Here is a 22,043-nt window from a genome sequence, read left to right as displayed (position 1 = left end):
TGAGCAGTAGAGGAAGGCTGGTCCTTTGGAGGGTTAAAAGAGGGGTGTGTATTAGAAGAGGGAGCAGATCCTGCTGGAGGGAAGGCGGGCCCAGCAACAAGGGAGGAGGAAGCAATTTTGAATTGAGTAATCTGGGACCGTGCCAGGACACACACGAAATGTCCCAGTGCGTGGAATCACGCTGAACGGCCCTATGCCAGGGATGAAACGGAGTGGCACTGTGCCAGGAATTTGTTTTACGGCACTCGGACTCTCTTCTAAGTGGGAGAACATTACATTGACAAATGAAATTGCGGGAATCCCCTACGTTTACATGGGTGTTTAGCTGGGGACTATAGTGGCAAGAGGGTAGGATGCAATAAAGCGAAGGTCTTCTGCCAAGGACTGTTGAAATGCCATACTAATGACTAACAAGTGAGGAAAGATAGCCCTAAATGTAGATGAAGTGCTACAAGAGTGTAAAGAGGAACAAGCATTGGCAAAGCCAATAGGTCTTGTCTATGCTAGATCTAATTGCTTTGTCGATGTTTTTTTAGCCAGGATGTGGTGCAGAGAAGAAAATGACACAGAGTGCCGCAGGTAATAGGGGAGCCATGCACTTGATGAAGATCAACGGGAAAGAAGATGGGAAAGGAATTTAGAGAAAATGGCGTGGGAGGACAGATGAAAAAGGTGATGAGGGAAGAGCAGCAGCAGTGAGCGGAGGGCACCCAGTGAAGCTGTTGAAGTAGTTAGAGTGAGACATGAGGAAGGCACACAAGGAGGTTGTGAGGATGTGTACAGGGAGGGGTGATGAGGGCACACACTGAGGCTGGTGGAGGAGACCACCGGTAGGTAAGAGAAAAGCATAGACGTCTGTGTGTTATTGGACAGTAAAGGCACCAACCACACAGTGGATAACTAAACAAAACAAAAAAAACTGTCTTGCAAGACTTTGTGTCCGGGGTCAGCACAGGATAAATAAGGGTGAAAAAGAAGAATGGGGAAAGTGGAGAGTGTCCAGTGGAAGAGAGGAGAAAGGGTTAACAAGGATGCACGTGACATAAATTCACAGCAGAGGTAACAATTTTAACATAGATGTCCCAAAGCTAAAATTTTTGCACACCACAAACCTTTCAATCGACGTTCAAGAAGGTTGCAAAAAAAAAAAAGTTGTAAAGCTAATTGAACTAGCAAAAAGCAGAGAAAACTAAATCTTCAGCGTTCACATGTCTTTTAATAAAGGCATTCAAATTTTGGTCAAAGAACAGCTTTGGGAGTTAAGGCTATTTCAGTTACTCGTGTTATTAAAGCGCCAAGATATGATTGTGTAGGGGTTGTACCCTGCAGAAATGGTTAACGTGGCAGAAAAAGTTTTTTTTTTAAATACGCTTCAGCTCAGACGTTCAGCATTTGAGGATCCTCGGCGTTGCTGCAGTAAGGGGATCTTAATTGTTCCCTTCTGCACATACTTGTAAGACATGATTCTGTAAGGGAATTCGGTCAAATTTGACAGATGGTAAATCGGGCTGGGAAGCACTAACATATTTTATATAATACATTGTTTCATACGACGCCTTACACCACCTTTCTGCTTTTTCTAAGCCTATAAATTAGATGGGCTGCTTATTACCAAATTTAATGGTAACAAAGTTACTAATGTCTGAAGTATGAAAGGCTGAGTCGGCCTAGCAGGAATCCTAGTCCTTAACATGCAAATCTTATGCCAGAAGCAAAAGTTAAACTGATTGGCCCATCTGGACGGTTTGGAATAACAGATTCATGAAGTGCATGTCAATTCCGTGCTTATCAGTAACCGTAGTAGTGTAGGAGAATAAACACAATAAAGAAGCTCAAGAACGTAATAGAAATACAGCTAGTTGTTGTGTGGTAACCGCAAAGTATTCCTCAGTTTCCAAAAAGGCAAAATATAGTGGAGAAATTATCTCACGCTTATTAAGGTTTAAAAGGTGAATAGCAAGAGAAAAAAGGACTTCAGAGGCAGTTGTGGGCAGATGTTGGAGGTATAAGGAGGCAAAGTGTATAAGGAGTACTCTTGTTGAATGGAGCGAGAGCACTATTAAGGGAGGTGGGTAAATGCCATTTGTTTGAACTTTCTAGAGCACAAATTAAGGCATTTTACATGTAAATGTAACAAATAGCTGGGTTAGACCAAAATGTGGGTAAGGGATCAACATGACCATGTCAACATGAAACCAACAGCTGATGTAGGAGAGTAGAACTTGGAAAGATAATGTCTTAATCTTCATGTTGAAGATGTTGATTTTAGTTGAGGAACTATTTGAGTAGGTGTGGCTTGTGGTGTTTCCCGAAGAAGATAAATGGGGTTAGCGTTCTAAGAAGGATAAGGGAATTTCAATCCTACACAGCTGTTCCTGAGAAGAATTGTTTTCTTGCGGTGGGCGTTTTGAAATTGGATCACTTCTAGGAACAGTGCTTCCTATTATGTTTTATGTCCTTGTGGCAAAGGAGCATAGTTTGAATCTTGCATCTTTCAGAAGCACGTTTAGGTCTTGAGGTATGCGAGGGAAATGGTAGAACCTGTTTTCAGAGTATAATCTTGGCTGCTAAGCAAATGTTATCTTTGAGTGGGAGTATAGAGCAAAAATTGTCCCTGGCTAGAATGGATTTGCAATAGTTAAATCCGAATATGACAAATCAGTATACTGCTGTTCTGAGATGTTCTGGGGAATGAGATCGCAGATTTTCTTCAGAGCTTGTAGCTGAAAATTGGTAGGCTTTCCCCTTTGTTGACAATCCGAATGTGTGTGGTGCGAATCTAACATGAGCCCTAGGGATTTGGCTGCAGGGAGTGGTGTGATAGGAGATACCCTTCAGGTTGAATGATTTCATAAAGGAGGAATTTTCTTTTGACTGATAGGAGGGTACATACATTTTTCCGTTGCTTTAGCTGGAGGAAACGTTCTAACATCCAGACTTGAAGTTGCAAGACGCAGTTTCATAGGTTTGAGACACCCGTTTAAGGCGGAAATTTTAAGATTTTGTGTATCGTTGTATTGGTGCACAGTGGCACTGAAGTATTTCGTTCTTAGACTTGAGACTAAATGTATGAATTTGTTTTGTGACTATTATTGAGCCGGATTGTACGTAGAGACTGACTGTGTTGAGGTGCAATATCTGACTTTCATCACTAGGCGTCCGGTGGCAAAGAAGGACGCCTCGCCTTGCCTTGCCTCTGATACTCATGCGGTGTTCCAGTGTATTGTAGTTGACTTTGCCGATTGTGATTGAAAAGTTAAGTAACACAATCTAAGAGGTGGTCCTTGTCTAGGAGGGAATACTAGAAGCCATCTTTTACAGGAGAAAGAATATCGGGGGGGGATGGGGGATGCATTAAATTCAGACAGGAACAGAGAGGAGAGCGAGCTCCATAAACTTAACTGCATTGTATTTGGATAGGTAAAGGGTTAAATGAGAGAATCGATGAGAAAAGTACATTGGCCTAGAACAGGGATCAAGAAGAAAGATAGTATCCCAGGCAATCAGAATGGCTACAGGTTAGTGGAAAAACATGTCATGGCATTGGAAATGATATGTTAAGAAGTTGGCAAGCATAAGGCACCCTATAAATGGCTTCATGATACTAGCAAAGCATCAGTTAAATAAGAGGAATCCTTGTGCCCAGGCTGGGAGTAGAGTGAGTGCCTTGAGCAGTGATACCAAACAACACCTGACAGCCGTGGTCAAGGAATGTGCCAAGCGTTGGAGGGGGTAGAGTTACTAAGGAGTGAAATGGATGAGGAGTCAAACTATTAAAGAGTAGTGGCTGCCAGAACCAAATTTGGGGTAAGTGGCGACGTTTATAGAAGGGTCAGTACCAGGGAGCAAAAGGCTGGCAAGCTGGAGCTCTTAAGAGATTCTAGCAACCCCCAAATGTTAGTGTTACATTTGAAGCCTCCTTCTAAATAACAGCTTTAGCCAAGTGTTTGAGAAAAACATGTATTTATTGACATCACACTGGTAGGAGGTAAAGTCGTAGAGTAAATGCAAAAGTCGAATAAGATATTAAGTGAGCGTGCAGGCCTAGTTTCTAGGGCCTGAGTTTTTTCCAATTGAGAGAGTCTGCATTTCATCCTAACTTTGGTGATAAGGAATCTGATCTGGGAAGAACACTTTTGTCAGAGTTACTTGACCGCTAACCCCAGTAGTTGCAGATACTGATTACAGGTCAAACTGGGAACTCCTTCCTACACTGAGTTAATGCTGACCTGATGGAGTCTGCATTGGTTGGGGAACTAACTTGTCTAACAGACTGAGGAAGAGTGAAATTATACATACATGCCTTTATCAGTGATGCTGCTAAACGTTGTCTCTGTGAGGCTTCGCCTTGTAGGATCCCTGGCAGAAAACCTCGTTTGTTCTTCCTTCCCCTGACCGATGAGAGAGCAGTTTTATTTCCCCTGCTCTTAGATGCATCACTTTCTTTTGTTTCTCATTCACATGGCTGCTTATAGGTAAATTCATACTCTCGGGACTGAAGGCCACAATACAACTACACTCACTTCTGACCCATGCCATTATTATTGTGGTGACTGGGGATTGATTTCTTTGTCTTCCTTAAATGCGTTCTGTAAATGTACCATTTGCCATTTTGCTTTTAAATAGGTTTTAAAATATTTGTGAGCACTTTACATGTTTACTTATTTTTGATGCACTCGTGTTTTCTTGACCGTCTTTTCATATTGTGAATTGTCCCTAAATGATGTGGCCCTTAATCGGATTATTAAGCAAACCTTTTGAGAGAACCTATTTTCTCTTTCTTGAGGACTGTGAAGTTAATTAGCTCTTTTCTTTTTTTGATGGGTGTGCTCCCTCTATCGGGCTGTTTTGAAAGTGTATCAACATTACCTTCCGTTCATTTTAAGAGCTAATTGTAATTGCATTTATATAGTGCTTACTACCCCTGATGAGGCGTTGAAGCGTTTTTCGGCGAGTAGCATGGTACTCTAGAACCCAAAAAGGATTAGTGGCGAATCAGTTTAGGGAAATATGAAATTTATTAGAGGAGTGGACATGTGAGTCTGTTAGTTGGATTGAAAAGGATAGTGGAGGGATAGAAGACTCGTTTTGAAGATTTGAATAGTAAAAGGTTTGAGATGATGCAAGGAGCAGTAGTGGAGGGAAGAGTCTAGAAAGGGTTATTTTGGGGATGGGGTTAAGGGTGAGTCAGAGAGTGGAGGTAGGGGATATATTGAGAGAGGTATAGTGTGAGAAATAGGGAGTGCATTGGCGATTAGTAGAATGAGGTTTGGGATGAGTCGGAGTGGATCTAGAGGATATATTGAAAGATATATATGATAGTGCATTGGAGATGCTGAATTAGGAGTAAAGTTATAGATATAAAAATACATAAGTACATGGAAGGTATATATGTAGAGGATATAGTTATTGAGAGAGGTATATGGTAGTGCTTTGGAGATGCTGAATTAGGTGTAAAGTAATATATATATAAAGATACAGAAGTACATGGAAGGTATATATGTATAAGGAAGGTAATGTAGCTAGATTTAAGTTGTATTTAATAAAATCAGACTTTCAATTGTTGATGTACTTTAAGCTAATTTATTTGTTTTTATATATTTTTCCTTTTAATAATTCAATAGTGAAGCAATTGTAGATAAATAGTTATGATAAACATGTACTTATCTATGCAATGACCTATATACAAGTTAAACATAGAATAATATAACTATAGGCAATATGTATATTTGTTGTGCAGACCATACGAATAGCTATATAATAATTATTGTACACATTTATTCAAAGGAATATAGATACATATAATCCAAATAACTGCACAGGGGTATGCTGTTCATTTATGTTTAAGTATGATGGTTATATGGAGAAGAGCCAACCCTAGTGGTCAGGTGACCCCCTTTCGGTCAATGGGAACCCTAACCCTCATCAATCTCATCACTAGCCCTAAGCCCAATAGGAAACCATGCCCTTACAGGCAAGCATTGCCCTAGTCCTAGCAGCTAATCAGAACAAATCCTAAGCCCTTGACCAATAGAAACCTTAGCCCCAGGAGCCACTCAAAGTCCTAGACCTATCCACCAATCTGAACCCTAAGCCTAAGCCCAATAGAATCACTACCCTAGGGACCAGTCAGATCCCAGACCTATCAGCCAATCCGAAACCTAACCCTAAGCCCAATAGAAACACCAGATACAGCAGCCTATTGGAGGACTGATGTAACATTCAATTGCAAACTTATATGGGGAATGTATGACCTCAAGCGCAAGTTGATGGCCACAGAATCTCCCCAGACACAGACTAGTCCAATCCACACTTCGCCTGCCCGGCCCACCCCGCAGGCAGGCCCAAATCCAAGCCACTCACACTGCCCCTCATGCACCCCAACAAATCCCCCCCCACTCCCTGCCAAAAACGAGGGCCAAATACACTCATCAAACACAACTCCAACCCCAAAGCAGACTCATCAGTCCCACAAACACACTCTGCTCAGCCTTCGAGGGTGCAACCCGCCCCTTCATCCTTCAATAGACCCAAAAGGAGGGGAGGTGCCAGGGGGCCACCCCAGCATGCCCAAGAACAGCACATGGGAAACCAGGACAGATCCCCAAACAGCTGCAGGTAGACAAACAGCATCCAAATCACAGAAACCAAGAGCCCAACTCAAACAGACATGAGCAATAAAATGCAGACTTCAAAGTTACCCATTGCACACAGGACAAGAGACCAAACTCAAATTATCACGGGCAGAAAAAAACAGCACCTCCAAAGACTCAAAAAAACAACACAAGTCTGGCTCCCACCCCCAACCCCTGCCCACTGGGCCCTGCAGGGCACAGAGTGGCCGGACCACGAGACCGAGGTGGCCGTCCTGAGGCACCCCAAGGGACACGGCAGGTAGAAGGGGTGGGGGAGAGGACCCTAGGCCACCTGGGAGCCAGAGGGCCAACCAGGAAGGCCCTGGCTGACGACCGGGGGCAGAGAGCTGCCCCTAAAGAACAGATTCTCACTGGACAGACTGGCCCAATCCACACCCTGCCGGTCCAGGTTCACCTCACAGGCAGGCCTAGCCACTCAAACACTGCTGTTCTTGCATCCCAACAAATTCCCGCTCCAGCCAAAAACAAGGGCCACACACCCCAAACACAGTTCCAAAGCAGACCCAGCAGTTCCACAAACACACCCCTCAGCCTCTGAAGGTGCAGCCTGACCCTCCAACCCTTAAAGACCCAAAAGGAGAGGGGTGCCGGGGGACCACCCCTGCACGCCCAAGCACAGCACAGAGGAAACTTGGACAGACCCCTAAACAGTAACGGGCAGAAAAACAGCAGTCCAAATAGCACCCAGTCTACAGAAACCAAGAGCCCAACCCAAACAGTCTCCAACAGTGCCAGTTGCATACAGGACAAGAGACCATACCCACAGTCACGGGCAGAAAAAACACAACACCCTCAAAGACCCCAAAACACAGCACAAGTCGTTCTCCCACCCACTGGGCTCTGCAGGGAACAGAGGCCGAGGCCACAGAACGAGGCAATTTTCCCTGGGTGCCTCGCACACACCCAAAGGGGCATTGCAAGTGGGGGTTAGGGGTGGCAGGGCTGCCCGGGAGCCAGAGGTCCAACCAGGAAAACCCATCTGATGGCCAGGGGGCAGGGAGTCACTCCCGAAAACAGAATATTCCTGGATACAGACAGGCCCAATCCACAACCCGCCGGTCCCGGCTCACCCCGCAGGCAAGCCCAAACCCAAGTCACTCAAATACTGCCCCTCGCGCCCTCTAGTCCTACTTTGTCATGGGTCAAGATGTATGCATCACAGCTTTTGGGATTCACTATGTGTTTGACATTTGTTATTAAGTTATGAGGTATAAATCAAAACCCTATCCGTGCCAGTTCTGTGTTTTTGATTATAATATATATGATTGCATGTAAATGCCTTAACATTCAATACCATGGATAGCCAGGAAGGTACAGGCCTAAGATTCTCTTAGTGTGCGCACAGAGAAGTAAATGCTGCGTAGCCTGAGAAAACGCCCCAAGCAGGAAGCAGCTTCGTTCTCTTGTGGTTCACAGCCAGCCAGGGCAAGCATCGTGATGAGATCAGCAGCAGCAGACCCAGAGTTGGCCCAGTCAGTTTTGTTGTGGAAACTGCCAAAGAAAGATTGCAAGATAAAAAACAATAACTGGTTTAGCTGGACTTGTAGGTTGAAAATCCTTGGATCAGAGAGCTTGGTTTGAGAGAAACAAAAAGCGAGCTTCATGTTTCATACCCGGAATGGATCCGGCATGAATTCTTTGAATAGTTTGCAGTCTTGATTCCACCCATAAATCTCACCCTTATTCCTGGCTTTGTATCCCAGTGAGTAAGTCATGCCTTGTTACACTAGATGAGTGCTTCCGAAACTTTTAAAACCACATCCCAATTTTAAGTAGTACAAACTTTCAAGACCCACCTAGCTTTAACGGGCATGAGGTGGTTAATTGTTTATTTTGATTTATTTATACTTTTTTTAATGCAACTAAACATTGTGTGGTAGTGCACTGCCATTTACATACAGCACAATTTTCATTGACATGGCCACCAAATTTGCACATACAGTACTGATATAACTATATTTAATACAGGTGATAATATATAAAAATTGGGTTTTATTTAATATGTATTATTTGTGTATCACCAAGTAAAGTGTATTTATTTGTTTTGATCCTATTAAAATATTTCTTTCCATCACACTTCACAATTACAAAAAAAAAAGTCTTCTTTTTTTGCTTTCCTAACTGATGAATGTGTACAGTTCATTTACCTGTATTTACATTGTGTTGCGTTAGAAAAAGTTACATCCTTTAGCCTTTCACACACCCCGTACCTCAGCAAGTTATCAAATAATTTAATTTTATTTCGTTAACTGCAGTGAGAAGAGTTTGTAAACACCAATCCCTATGGTAAGAAAATAAACCACAATTTTTGCAGAAGATTTAGCCAGATATTTGTCCTGTCTTTGAAGCACAGCAAATATGACAAGATAAATACAGAATTAACAGCATCCTTATTTATTGCTTGGACTTTTACAACCCACCAAAAATCTGAATGGGACTCACCAGTGGATCGCAAACCACAGTTTGGGAAATGCTGCATTAGAATTATTACAGCACATAGATCATAGGCTAAGGACCAAGTGCTTCACATCAGCAGTATGTAGAATGAAAACGGTATTGAGGACTTGATCCAGTGTAATAGAGCAGTGCATACATTAGAGAGGTGGGATCTTTGAAGAGCTTGACAATTTAAAATATAGTGGTTTGTTTGGGAATTCCGAGGAGAATATAGTTTCACTCACCTTTTCCAATGTTAGCAAAACAGGTTCTGCTGATTGAACGTGGAAGAGATTCTTGTAATATCGGATAGTTCTGTAGATGGCACGTTTCCAAACATTCTCCAAGTTGTTTTGAGGGACTTTTTAAGCAGGTTGGCATTGTGTGGACCGATTGTGTGCCTTGGAGTGCACAACCAGTATGTCTACTACGTAGACTGCTTAGTTGATGTGCTGTCCCTTTTATATGACAATAGGTCATTATGTGACTCTGGTCTTCACTCAAAGTCAGTCAGTCAGCTTCACAGGTCAGCTTCACAGGTCAGATAGGCAACATTGGTTTGGGTGGCTTGTGGTAAGTGTAAGTGATATTTGAATATATCCATATGAGCCTTTGGTTAGCTCGACAAGTGAGAGATTTTGATGGCTAGTCTGAAGTCTGTGTTGGAGAGGTACAAGCTGAATATTTCTTATGAATAATTTCATTGCTTTTTGCTACTCTTATGATGTGATTTTTTTTATTTTATTGAAAGACAGCGATCTAGCCTCCAGGATAAACCTGGGTTTGAGTCGATTCTTATTATTGTTTTCGTTCCCAGTTCGTAATATCTACTTTAAGGAGTTGCTAGGATGACAGCAAACGCTTCGGCGCATCTGCGTTCTGCTCAGCAAATTCAAAATAAACGTTATTGTATAATTACTAAAAACCATTACAAAAATATCAACAATCGCAAGCTAAAAATTTGTATGGTAGATAAAACTGTATAAAACGTTTGTTCGTACATGAATATATTTCAATGCATTTGACAGTTGTACTAAAACCAAATTAAGTGAAGGTGCTAACTTCTGAGTACTGGGCTGCTCACTGCTAGAGGGCGGGGCAGAGTCCGGCAGTTGAGGTGTGATTTCCGTAAATTTGTCCTTTGCTATGTCCATGCCAGATGTATGACTTTTCACTTTTGGCCTGGTCTGGTACTGTTGCAAGGAAAATAGGTTTTGAGTCTCTGTGCCATATTGTGTGCCATGGTGTAAAGAGATTGGCCTCAGGAGTGTACGGCGGTGTAGTAAGGGTTCCTTTAAAGATGATCCAAATAACTTCCAGGACATCGGATTAAGTTGAAAGTAATAAAGTTTATTCCAAAACAGTTGACCCACGACTTTCTCTTCCAGTGACTCAATCTTCATCTGGATGTCACACCAACATTCTAGAATCAGACCGAGTCACATAGAACACTTACACTACTACGATACCTTAAAGTAACCACAGCAATATTGAGTAATACACAATACATAACACTTACTACACACCCTCCCTTTTTTCACAAGATAGAAATTGACTCAGACTATGAGAATACAAATTTCTTTGAGAAATATGACAATGAAATGTAAACCACAAAGAAAAATAAATAAATAAATAAACTGAAGAATTAAGTCATAACGTAGTCACGGAAACGGAGAGGTGCTGACCTTATTCTCGAACCAGCAAAAGTGCCACAACTACCATCACCTTCTCCTTTATGAGATGTAGAACAAGGTGAGATTTGATGTGATGTTACATTAGAATCACCTCTATCAGATTGATCTGAATGACTAGGAGATGAGTGACTCGAAGAACTAGTTTGAGTGCAAATATTGTCGCAGACACCAAACCAATCTGAACCCAAATTTTCAATTAAATTGTTATGTTTGTTTTCACGAATAATGTCAGCTTGTCTATTGGTTATTTTAATCAGTGCATTTCTGTTCCACCAGCCTCTATCCTGTAAACATTATAGAATCAACGAGTCACATAGAACACTTACACTACTAAGATACCTTAAAGTAACCACAGCAATATTGAGTAATACACAATACATAACACTTACTACAGGCGGGCATTGTGTAATGTCGGGCAGCAGCAGAGTAAGTGGGTCCAGCGATAGTCACACAGTCTACAGCGTACAATGTTCTTGAGCGATTTCCAGCCAGCATTCAGTTCCCTTATTGGGAGGGGCACCAACCTTGCCCATAGTATTAGCGATCTGCTGAGCACTGGGACATAAAAATTATAACATTTCCAGTATTATGCCCAATGTCTCACCATAATTATGAAAGAGGATGTTTGATAGTATAAAATACTGAAGTACTCGGAGTGTATAGGAGATAGGCTCGAACTGTAGAGGTGGTGGACTGGATTTCTACAGTACAAGGACATGCCTTTTAACCACATATTTATGTTTTCGAAACTCTGGTGTGGAGTGCTGCACAGAGTGCATAATTCTCGCTCTCGGATTAGAAAATAACCCTGTCATGTGATATGATGCTCTGTCGACTCTGGCCTCCAAAAACCACAAACGTTTGTGACGAAATACGAAACAAAAGAATGGGAAAAGGCTTAAGTGGTCACAGATCAGACCTTGAGAACTATGCAGTACCTACCCCTTAACACAAAAAATTATGCAACTAAAACCAGACTATGGTGGAGGTCTGTAAGTGAGACGCCATGTATTTACTGTTGAGAATAATTTAAAGTGTTTTTTTTTTTCTTAAATTATGCAGTTTGAGTGTGTATAAAATGTTATTGCTTTTTTAATATTTTTATTTGTTTGAAATTTTTTTGTTACTGGTCTTTGGTCAATTTCTGTGTATGACATTTGGCTAATTGTATAATATTTAATATTACTCCTCGATAATGTAGCAAACTCATAGTCGTGAAACACGTGTTTGCCCCTTTTTTCTTCATGGTCAATATAATTGCCACATCTCTGAATAAATGAGATTTAGACTCTTAAATCAACAAGCAGTCTTGTGTCGTTTTAATCACTGGAAATGATTCTCAATAGTAAATACATTGTGCTGAATCACAGTTACACTTACAGACCTCAGACATGGTTTGGTTTTGGTTTGCGGAGTAATGTTCATGTAAATAATTAACATTAAGAACTCTGGCCCCACCCCAAAACAAACACTCGCTTCTCTTAGATAAAACACTGTATTGTTCCATCTAAGAAAAACACTACACAATTCTTTCCCCACAAAAAGGTTTTTGTGATTCCTGATCTCTGTAGCACTGCATGAGGTTTTAAAATTCTAGTGGAGCTTTTTTCCCCTAAAGTTATGCGCCATTTCTGATCAAGCAGCCTTAAACACTGTCCCATCACAAACCTATTTAATCTACAAAACACTGCAGTGCTGGTCCCATACTCCCCATCATGCTCCATGCAATAACTGAAAGACCCTAACATTAAATAACAAGGGTGTGATGAACTCTCTTCTCCTAAACAGTGTTTGAGTGATACTGGTCATTCTCCAATGTTAGTAAGCCTTCCTTAAAAATTGTGTGTACATTCCCACCCCCATGTAGATTTAGAAATAAACATAAAAAAGACATAAAATAATGTTGGTGTTACCTCTCGTCCCACTTTTCTAGGAGATGGACACTTTTCTCAGGTATTTAATTGCTTTGCTCTCCAGTCTTTATTAGACCGAATCATCTTTGCCATTTATGTTGAATGCCATGGTGGTTCTTCCAACCTGATTTGCATTTGTTTGCTGTGTAGGTGGGAATACGGCTCCGAAATGTATATTATGAAGTCTTACAACTTTGCTTAGGAAAAGCATTATGATGGGGTAGATTGGGATTGGGCACAACTACAAGGTGTTTTCTAGGAAGTTGGCTAGCCACAACCACAATTAATTCTGGATAGTGGCACTGGTTAGTGTGCCAAATGAAATCGCCCTGCATTTGGCGGTTTCATCACATTTATGAATGAACTGGATGAGTCACAGTAGTAAGGCATTTTGAATGGTGGGAAGTAGTTAAAGCTTCAGTATGTTCTGGGTGGTGGTGGCTACTACTTATTCACTCCTTTCTACGTTGTGTTAGCCAGCACCTGTGGTAGTACGTCCTAAGTAATTCTGGATAGTTACGCATTCAAGGAAACCTGGGTAGTATCTACTAGAAACTGCTGCAAGCTCCCCATGTTATCCAGGTTAATTTCTGTCCTAAAATGTCCTGCATAGTTCAGGATAGTACAATTTGGAAGCAACTGAAGCAGCTCAATCTGGTTAGTGGCACTAGATTCTATTGCACCGGTGATGGGGATTCATTGCTGCAGTGAATCTTGGGTGAACAGGGTTAGTCGGCACTCCAATGAATCTTAAGCCAATGGGTTTTGTCGTTTAGTGCTGCAAGGAATTGTTGGTTAATCGGGTAAGTCTTTGCCCCAGGGCCACATGGATACTTGAGGTGTTCCTTGTTGAAATTCATCCTATGTGATGTTACCGAAGGCATTTTGGGTGTGCTGGCGTATAATTGTTTTTGAAGAATTGGGATACTGCTTCTAAGTATTCTTAGTGGGAAACAACTTGCAACTGCTAGTCATTTAAGGTAGGATGTTTTAACTAACCATTTTTAGGTCTCGCCTGACCCAGCGCATGCGCTGGTCTGGCGAGACTTATTGAGAGGGCTCCAAAAAGTGCTACCAGGTCAGCCTAGAGCTACAGTGCATGTGCTCGGGCACGCGCACCGAGCTTTCCCGCAATTACTTTCACTTTCGCGGCCGCTTTGATGTTTGATCGTGATCGCGATTGCGATCACTTTCGCGGCCGCTTTGCATAGCCAATAGGTCTCGCTTTTGGGACCTTATAAGTATTTAGTTGTTCAACTGTTGCATAGCTAAACACTTATAAGGTCCCAAAGGCGAGACCTATTGGCTATGCCAATGCTTGTTAGAACTGTTTTCAGGCAGCGTTCGGCCAGTTGGGTCCTACAAAAATAGGGGAACCATAAAAGGATAAGAACTGCATACGAAAATAGGAAAAAGCATATAGCCAAAAAGGAGGAAGGCAGACTGGATTCTTTTTGGTGTTCACCCCAGCACCATCTTTTCAAAACGTCAGAGATTGATGCTCCCGTCCCTCTTACAGTCAGACTGAGTACCCCAGTCTTCGATCACCTTGCTTTGATACTGTAAATCCAGGGAATGGTATGGCTCACCCCCTTTTTAACTAGATACAGGCACCTCCGTAATAACAATATTCCTAGAGTTATTCAGCTGGGACCAGGTTTTGTGGGGGAATTAACTTTGTGGGTACCACCAGAGGAGTTTTGTGCATTTTCCCCGTATCTGTACAGATGAGGAATGATTGTAGCCTGGCTTTGGTTCACTGTAAGGTCTACCTCTTGCAAGTCACTTGAGTAGCATGACCACCCCCCACTTTGCTGTGTGTGAGTAGCTATACTAACTATTGTGTTCCTACAAAAAATGTGCAGGGCTGCTAAACTGGGCCAGCAGTACCTTAGAGGGAGTACATATAACTTTGCCTCAGTGCTTCTCTTTTGTAGAAGCTGGTATGTTCTTACTCTGATAGGGAGAACAAAAACCACCTTAGCGTTTTGCTCTTAGTTGCTTGTAAGTTGTGGAGGGAAGTCTGATGCGCCTGAAGGCCTGGGAGGGTTATGGGAACATGGTTGCAAGGACTGGATATTGTAGCTGGCAGAAAGAGACTTTGAGATAAATGACAGGAAAGTGCATCAGCATCCATGTTGTCCAAACCTTGAAAACGTAGATATGTCGGGCAAAGTTGTTGCCTGGAGTTCTTACCCATTTCGGCTTTGAGGAGGAGTTTGTAAGCCAGTCTGTGTTTTCCTCCAACTCCTTTTTCCTGCTGACGCTTTTCCTCAGAACATCCTGCATAAGGCTGCCAGATTGAGGTGGATGATGTTTGTATTGATGGGGAAGCAGCATAAGATTGGCTTCCCGATGCAGAATTGAGGAGAGAACTTCCTGTGGCACTTAGTAAGGGATCTTTTGATGGTATAGTCTCACCTTCTTTAATATTCACTGATTTTTCTACAGTCTCTATTGGCAGTAACTGACTAATATTTAGCACTCTAGGGACCTGTAAAGGTGGTTGCCAAAGGAGGTAGGGGAAGGGGGCTGGTTTAAGACTTCTCCTTTTCTACCACAGTCAGACCTGCCGAGTTTTCATACACCTGCAAGCCACTCGGAGATGTAGCTTTAGGACTGGGTATGTGCACCTTGTGTAACCATATATAGGTCCTTTTTGGGGGGTGGTGGTAGTTTTATATAGCACAAATTCCACCCAAAGGTATCTCGGCACTTTACATGAGCACCAGTTGCGTAACAGACACATACATTCATTTTTGTTAGGCACGGGGGATTAAGTAATTTGCAGAGAATCGCAGGATGTTGAGCGTCCCTGCCGATACTCAAGCACGGTTCCCCAGCTTCGAGGTGGACCACTCTAGACGTTAGGCCATATCCTCTCTCCTACATGAACAACTGGGCTGACAGCAGTCGGACGTCTCGTCTGAATTCCGAATTAGCTCTTAGACTATCATCATGTATCTGCCTCATTGTTGACATGTGCTCCTTTCTTGGATGAGCACACCATTACAGTCTGGGTGAATAAGTGTGGACAGAGGATGAGCAAATGGGGTCCAAAGCCTATGATATGCTACATCTCTCCATTGGATCACACTCTCTTTACAAGTTATTTTCTTCTTTTTCATAACTTCAAATAGTTAATCAGCTGTTTGAAGTAGGTGGATAAAACTTTTGAATGAATACTAAGAGATGCAAAAGAGTTGTGGGAACAAGGCACTTTATATAAAAAGCAATGAGATAGCATGACATAACCAGCGTTGGCAAAGCCAACAGGTCTTGCCTATGTGAGAACTATTGGCCTTTTCAATGTTTTTCTAATTTTAAAGATGTTGCCCAGTGTGTCCCCATGCTGTATGATTCCACAAATAAGCAATTGTCAAAGCCAATAGGTCAAAAAGGCGAGACCAATTGGCTTTGCCAATGTTTGTTTACTTTAAGACATGTTGAACAGCAGCCCATGCTGCTGTGCAGTATGCCATAAAACCGCGCAGGGTGTTGGTGGTGGCAAGTAATCCTCTCCTCTGGGGAGAAGATGTGGTGTTAGGCCAGAGCTGCCGATTTGGGAGTTAGGTTCAAGTGTCCGTGTCCGTGTCAGCTCAATATCCTGTGATGCTTCTCAAATCACTCAATTTCCCTGTGTCTAAAAAAACTAAAATAAATGCGCCCTACTGGTGCTTATGTAAAGAGCTCCAATACCTTCGGGTTGAGTTCACGCTCTATAAATGTTGAAAAAGCGAAAATAATCTTGAGAGAAGTCATGGTTTTCTGCTGGACATTTAGCTCCCCTTAGTAGACCATCTCTGTAGGGTGGTCATTTTTTTGTTCGGAGTCCGGAAGAAAAAAAAATCATTGCATCCTGTTGTCAAACACCTTTTCCTGCAAAGAAGTTGCTCCTAAAACTGGAGCAGTGGGTGGACACAAGTACTTGACCCATGCTCTGGAGGAGGGCTAAACACAAGAGGAGATGTAACCCATGCATGCCGTAGACAAATGGGTACAAAGGATATGAGGCAGATGGAGCGAGCAAATGGTAAGCATATGGGTGGGCTGGAGCCAACAGATTAAACACAACACGTCTCTTCGAGACAGCACATGCGCGGTCTAGCTGAGACCTAAAAAGAACAGTTGCCCTTCTCTCTCACTTTACTTCATTGTACTTCACAATTGTTTTCCCCTCACTATACTGGTCTAAAGTGAGGGTAGTACACAGGAAAAAAGAGATCACCATGTCTGTCATCTGGCCACAGTTTGTTGCACTCTTAGGATCTCACAACCACTTTGTGCAGTGCCCCATCTGGAGTACTGAGAGGTGGCAGCTATAGTGGGCAGGTATCTGATAGGTTGCATGACCACTGTGGGGCAGTGTGTCTACCGTGGCCTGCTGGGGGGAGGGGTTAGCAGGTGTCATCTGATACAGAAACAACCTACAAATCTCGGAGCATGGTGAAACGTTGACCAACTACTTCAGAGTAGTCTGATGTGCACACACTGATGGTTGCTTCTCTCGTTGGCAGTTTCTAATCTAGAGAGTATGGAAATCGCAGATAAAGTACATAGTGGAAACGTTTTTTTGCAGTGAAGTTAGTGCCCTAAGCACCCACTCTCACACGAACACCCTCTTTGTTCTGCTTCTGTTCTCGATACTCAATATATTCTGTTTTTTACTATTTATAACTGAATCTTTGTGGTATGACTCCGCACTGTGCTCTCAGTTTCTCTTTTGTAACTCCGGTGATGGGATTTGGTGAAGTTGGGTGACCATGAGAGTGAAGGCCCTAAAGCTGCCCGTGGAAAAGGCCTCACACCTTTGTGGACTGGAATACATTTGGTAATTTACATTGAAAGCATCAAGTGTGGAAGCACTGTTAAGAAGCTCATTTTAGCACCTAACCACCTTAGTCTGGTCTCCTTTCTTTCGGAAGAGGCCAGCTGGATAGCCAGTGCAAACTTAAGCTCAATGAGGATAAGACTGAAATCATGGTATTGGGCAACAATCTTAGTAAGCTGTGCCATCGGCCATGCTTTATTGTCTGGTAGGACTTCCCTTTCCTAAAGAGGCAATAAAGAGTCTTGGTGTATGGTTGGACCCTAGTCTCACCATGGAGCACCAAGCAAACAAATTTGCAGCAAGCTGCTTTGGCGTTGTCAGACTTCTTAGAAAGGTCTTGAAGAGTTGTATCCTTTCTCAGCCAGAAGAAGTAGCATCCGGGCCCTTGTCATCTCTCACCTGGACTTTGGCAATGCTGTTTTTCTTGGCTCACCCTGATATGTGATAAAGTGGCTACAGGTCATACAGAATGCTGCCGTCCAGCTTCTTATGAATCTTCCTAGCCATCAATCTGCTAGAAAGGCATTGAAAGATCTTCACTGACTCCCTGTGGAGCACCACATTTATTTTAAGGCCCTTTGCATTTCGCATAGGACCTCTCATAAGAGAGACCCTAGTCTAAGATCGCTAGCTAACCCATGCATACCTGGATGGCCACTCAGATCTTCCTCTGCCCATTAGCTGCAGGTTCCTAGATTGAGAAGAGCTCGTTTGGGAGGCCGGCTCTTATCCTATCAGGCCCCCAAACTCTGGAATTCCTTTCCCTGCAGCTACACCAGCTGTCTAATGAGTTGTCCTTTCGTAAGGCCGTGAAAACGTGGCTTTTCACTTCTTAGTCTGGTTGGTAGCTGGCTTGTGAGGACCTGTTCTAGCGCTGGTAGGCCTCTGTGTAGCTATGCGCTTTACAGCAGCAGCAGAATAGAATAGAATGCTTCCAGGAGTGAAAGTTCTTTATACAGCCCTTGAATCTGACAACGCCTCTGCTGATGTAAGCTATAACTTAGTTTCACCCCTGATCCCGGCTTTTAATGTATCAAAAACTATATTGTTAGTGGCAGTGCCACTATTTGTTGCTAGAAAATCTGTTACCCACTTATGCATGTGTTCAACATATTCCACATCCTGAAGGAGTGTTTTTTATCGAAGGTCCAGTTGCCGCACAGCTTGACTAGACCCATAACCGGGAGTTCGAACATCAGTGGATTATGATCCAATAATATCCTAGAATATTTTTCGATTCCCACCTCGCTAGCAAGAGATGCGGATACCGAGAAATAATCTAAGCACACCAGCTTGCTATGAGGGAAAGGGAAAAGCGTATATCAGGGCTATGGGACTTTAAGCTTATCCCAGACATCTGCAGGACCATGGTCTTTTATTAACCGTTGGACTGCTCCAAATTCCAATGGTTTCCCAGCAGAATATGGTTTACGCACCCCAGCATTCCCACTAACTTCTATATGTCTGTTGCGGTCACCACACAAAATAAGGGGGTTAACCAAGGCGAAAGATCCAAGTCTAAATGATCAGTAACTGCAGCCTCGTCTAGATTGGAACCATATACTGAGCATAAGGGGAATTTCCTCAATCCAATTACCCCAGAATCGCCCATCTCCTGAGTTTATCTGCTGACCTGCGTGACACCACTCAGCTAGTTTCATTAGCAATGATTGCTACCCCCTGGATGTCAGACCTTTTGCAGTACAGCCCAGGAGCGTATAGCCTAGGTTCTTGGGCAGCTTCCGTTTCCCCCAAGGCGACATGCATCTCCTAGATGCAGATGATGTCAGGCCCCATAGCCCTACAACCAAGTGCCACTCTACCCCTTTTAGCCCTATCATTTAATTCGCAAGCGTTTATAGTACAGGTAAGCAAACAATATTTTGTATCGGACCACAATTACCAACACTCCAGTAATTTCTTTATAATGAGTGAACTTGACTCTTGGGAATGGCCAAGTACGATTACTAAGCTTATCACTCGAAAAGTGAAAAAAAGGTGCCACTTGCTATTCATGTGCAACTTTGCCTGCTGTGTTCACCGCCATTTGAAAGGAGCAATTAGACCTGGCATGGTCTGTAGATGGTGGTGTGCCTGTTCCTGAGAAAACCTGTTTTTTTAATTAAATGCGGAATTGCCTACCTGACTCCCTCGATATGGCTTACTTTAATCCGATTCATAAGAGAATAAATCCAGTGTAACTCATTGGGCTTATAGAGCCTCAAGTACTTCCCATTACCCTCCCTTAAGCTTGTACAGGTTCCTCACAGCACATACAGTTAGGATTATGTCTGGGCTCACTTTATCGTCTCGACGTAGTGGGATTGTATACTGCGTGCCAGGCCTCCTACTTCCTTGTAATTACCGAAATGTTCTACTTGCATTGTGCTGCAGAGACAGACCCACCTCCGTCATGGGCAGTGCTTGTGGCATCTTGTAGTTCTGGATTCCAGGCAGATAAAGATCAACCTCTCTAGTTACTGTAGAGAACTGAACACACCAGCATGGACAGTGACCCTATCTCACTGCCTGTTTTGACTTTCTTCCACAATGGAGTACCTGTGATACAAGACGCCGTCTGTATTGTGGCATCCTGTGCAGCCTAACGTCTCCTTTCCACTAAATAGTCAAACTTTGCCTTTCAACCCTGAGCTGTGAGCCATGGTTCATACAGGTAGGGGAGCTGTAAATAGCCTCTTGTCTGCATCCAACATAATGACTGCTTGATTGAAGGATTCTCCAGACTTATTTCATGGGACCCAGACTTAAGGGTTGGAGGTACTTTACTTACTAAGCAGCAGTTTCTGTAGTGTCCATAAACAGAATGTAAAAAAGATGAAGTCAAGTGTATTGTTGGGGGAAAAAACTGCTGCAGGATACTAAATTCAGGCTTCCTGGTGAAAGAACTGGGAGTACCATGTATGTATAGAGGGCAATGTTAATTTAACTTTAAAGTTCCTACACCTTAACAAACCTAAAGTTTGTTACTGTTGACAGCTATCCTGTGAAGAGCCTTAAGTCTCAACACTTCTCTGTACTCAAAGAGCAATGCATTGTTTTCCTTTCAAATTGAGGAGCAGAAACCACTTACTAAATCACATGTCCCTTTGGGCCTTGTCACACGGTCCCATATTCCTGCCTGCTCCTCTCCTGATTAAAGGCTAAGGTAGGAGTCACAAAGCAGTCTATTTTTACATTGTCTATGCAGCCCTACTTTTATTTTGCACTGCCATTGATGCATTTGTATTGCAAAATAACAAGTACTAGGGTATGTAAACCATCCAACTGCATTCTTTTCTGCTGTAGGAGTCCTTTTAGCAACTCTCTGTATAAGTAGAGATGGAAGCCTGCGAGGGACAGCATTGCTGTGCCCTGCGTTCATAGAATTCAGACTTTTTTTGTTTTAAAGCGACACTTCCTGCATATCCTGCAGTTCCACAGGGCAGCTTCCATATTGCAAATGGGATACCATTCAAATTGGAAAGTCTTTGTCAGATCTATAGTTTATGTGGGTGCAAACCCATTGATGCATTCTATTATGATTCCTTAGGAGGAGCTAGACATCCTTTCAAACCCCCTCCTCCTACCTAACCAATCATTCGTAAATGGCATTTTGCAAGTTGCAAGGTCCTTTCCAACTCCATGTGTACTTTGTACATTGCAGTTTGCCGATTTGCAGATGCAAAGCTTGTGATTTTGTAAATCACAGGCTTTGTGACTGCAAAGGCGCTTTCTAAATAGGGCCACTTGTCCCCAAACAGACCAAGTAATTTATTTTATTGTTTGACGGCACTGTGGAAATGTGGATTTTTCTGGTCAGTTATGTCCCCTATCTTGGACCCCAACGGTTCTATGTGCATGTCACAAGTACATGTATGTTCCCTCCAGTTCCAGTTATGAAGACGCAAATACATGTATGCCCACCGTCAACATGTCCTCTGTCAGATCCGCCATGAATAGGCCGGATATTCCATTCCTAAATATGAAAGGCCACCGGCTTTATATGGTTCACTTATGCCACTTTACAGTCCAGGCAAGTAGGCCCTGATTCTGTCATCAAAACTCCTCTTGCCTTCTGCCTCTGAAAGCTCCAGTCCGAGCCTGCATCTGTGACCATGAACTTTGTCTCATTCTCTGCGCGGCTCACGAAGCCTGACATCAGCCTATTCTCTGCCAAGAACTGTATTTCACCTTCGAATTATCTGCTTCCCCCTCAGCCGATGCATTCCTGCCTAGTAGTTTAAGTAAACATTCTTCCAGTTACCAAGCAAAAAGGCCCATCTTCTCTGTCCTCATGCAAGTAATTCATAGCCCTGTCACCATGGAATATTCCTACCCCCTCGCATTCAGTGTAGACACTTAGACGCTTGTACACGCACGCACAGTCAGTATAGAATAGATTCTGTCCGAGAGTCCTTCTTTTTGTGGATAACATAGTTCTTTAAACATAGGATGTTAGATATGATTTGGGATTAGGTTGACTTGACCCCCCAGACTTCTCGTCTCCACATAT

General features: G+C 42.8%; 1 protein-coding gene across 3 annotated transcripts in view; it reads left to right on the top strand.

Moving 5' to 3' along the window:
* Positions 1-22,043, top strand: part of PAK4 (p21 (RAC1) activated kinase 4) — a 238,343-nt gene that overhangs the window by 141,188 nt on the left and 75,112 nt on the right. The window lies entirely within an intron of this gene.

This window comes from Triturus cristatus, chromosome 9, assembly GCF_964204655.1.
Source record: "Triturus cristatus chromosome 9, aTriCri1.1, whole genome shotgun sequence".
NCBI lineage: Eukaryota > Metazoa > Chordata > Amphibia > Caudata > Salamandridae > Triturus > Triturus cristatus.
The sequence above is the reverse complement of the archived record's forward strand: the minus strand, read 5'-3'. Positions and strand labels throughout refer to the sequence as shown.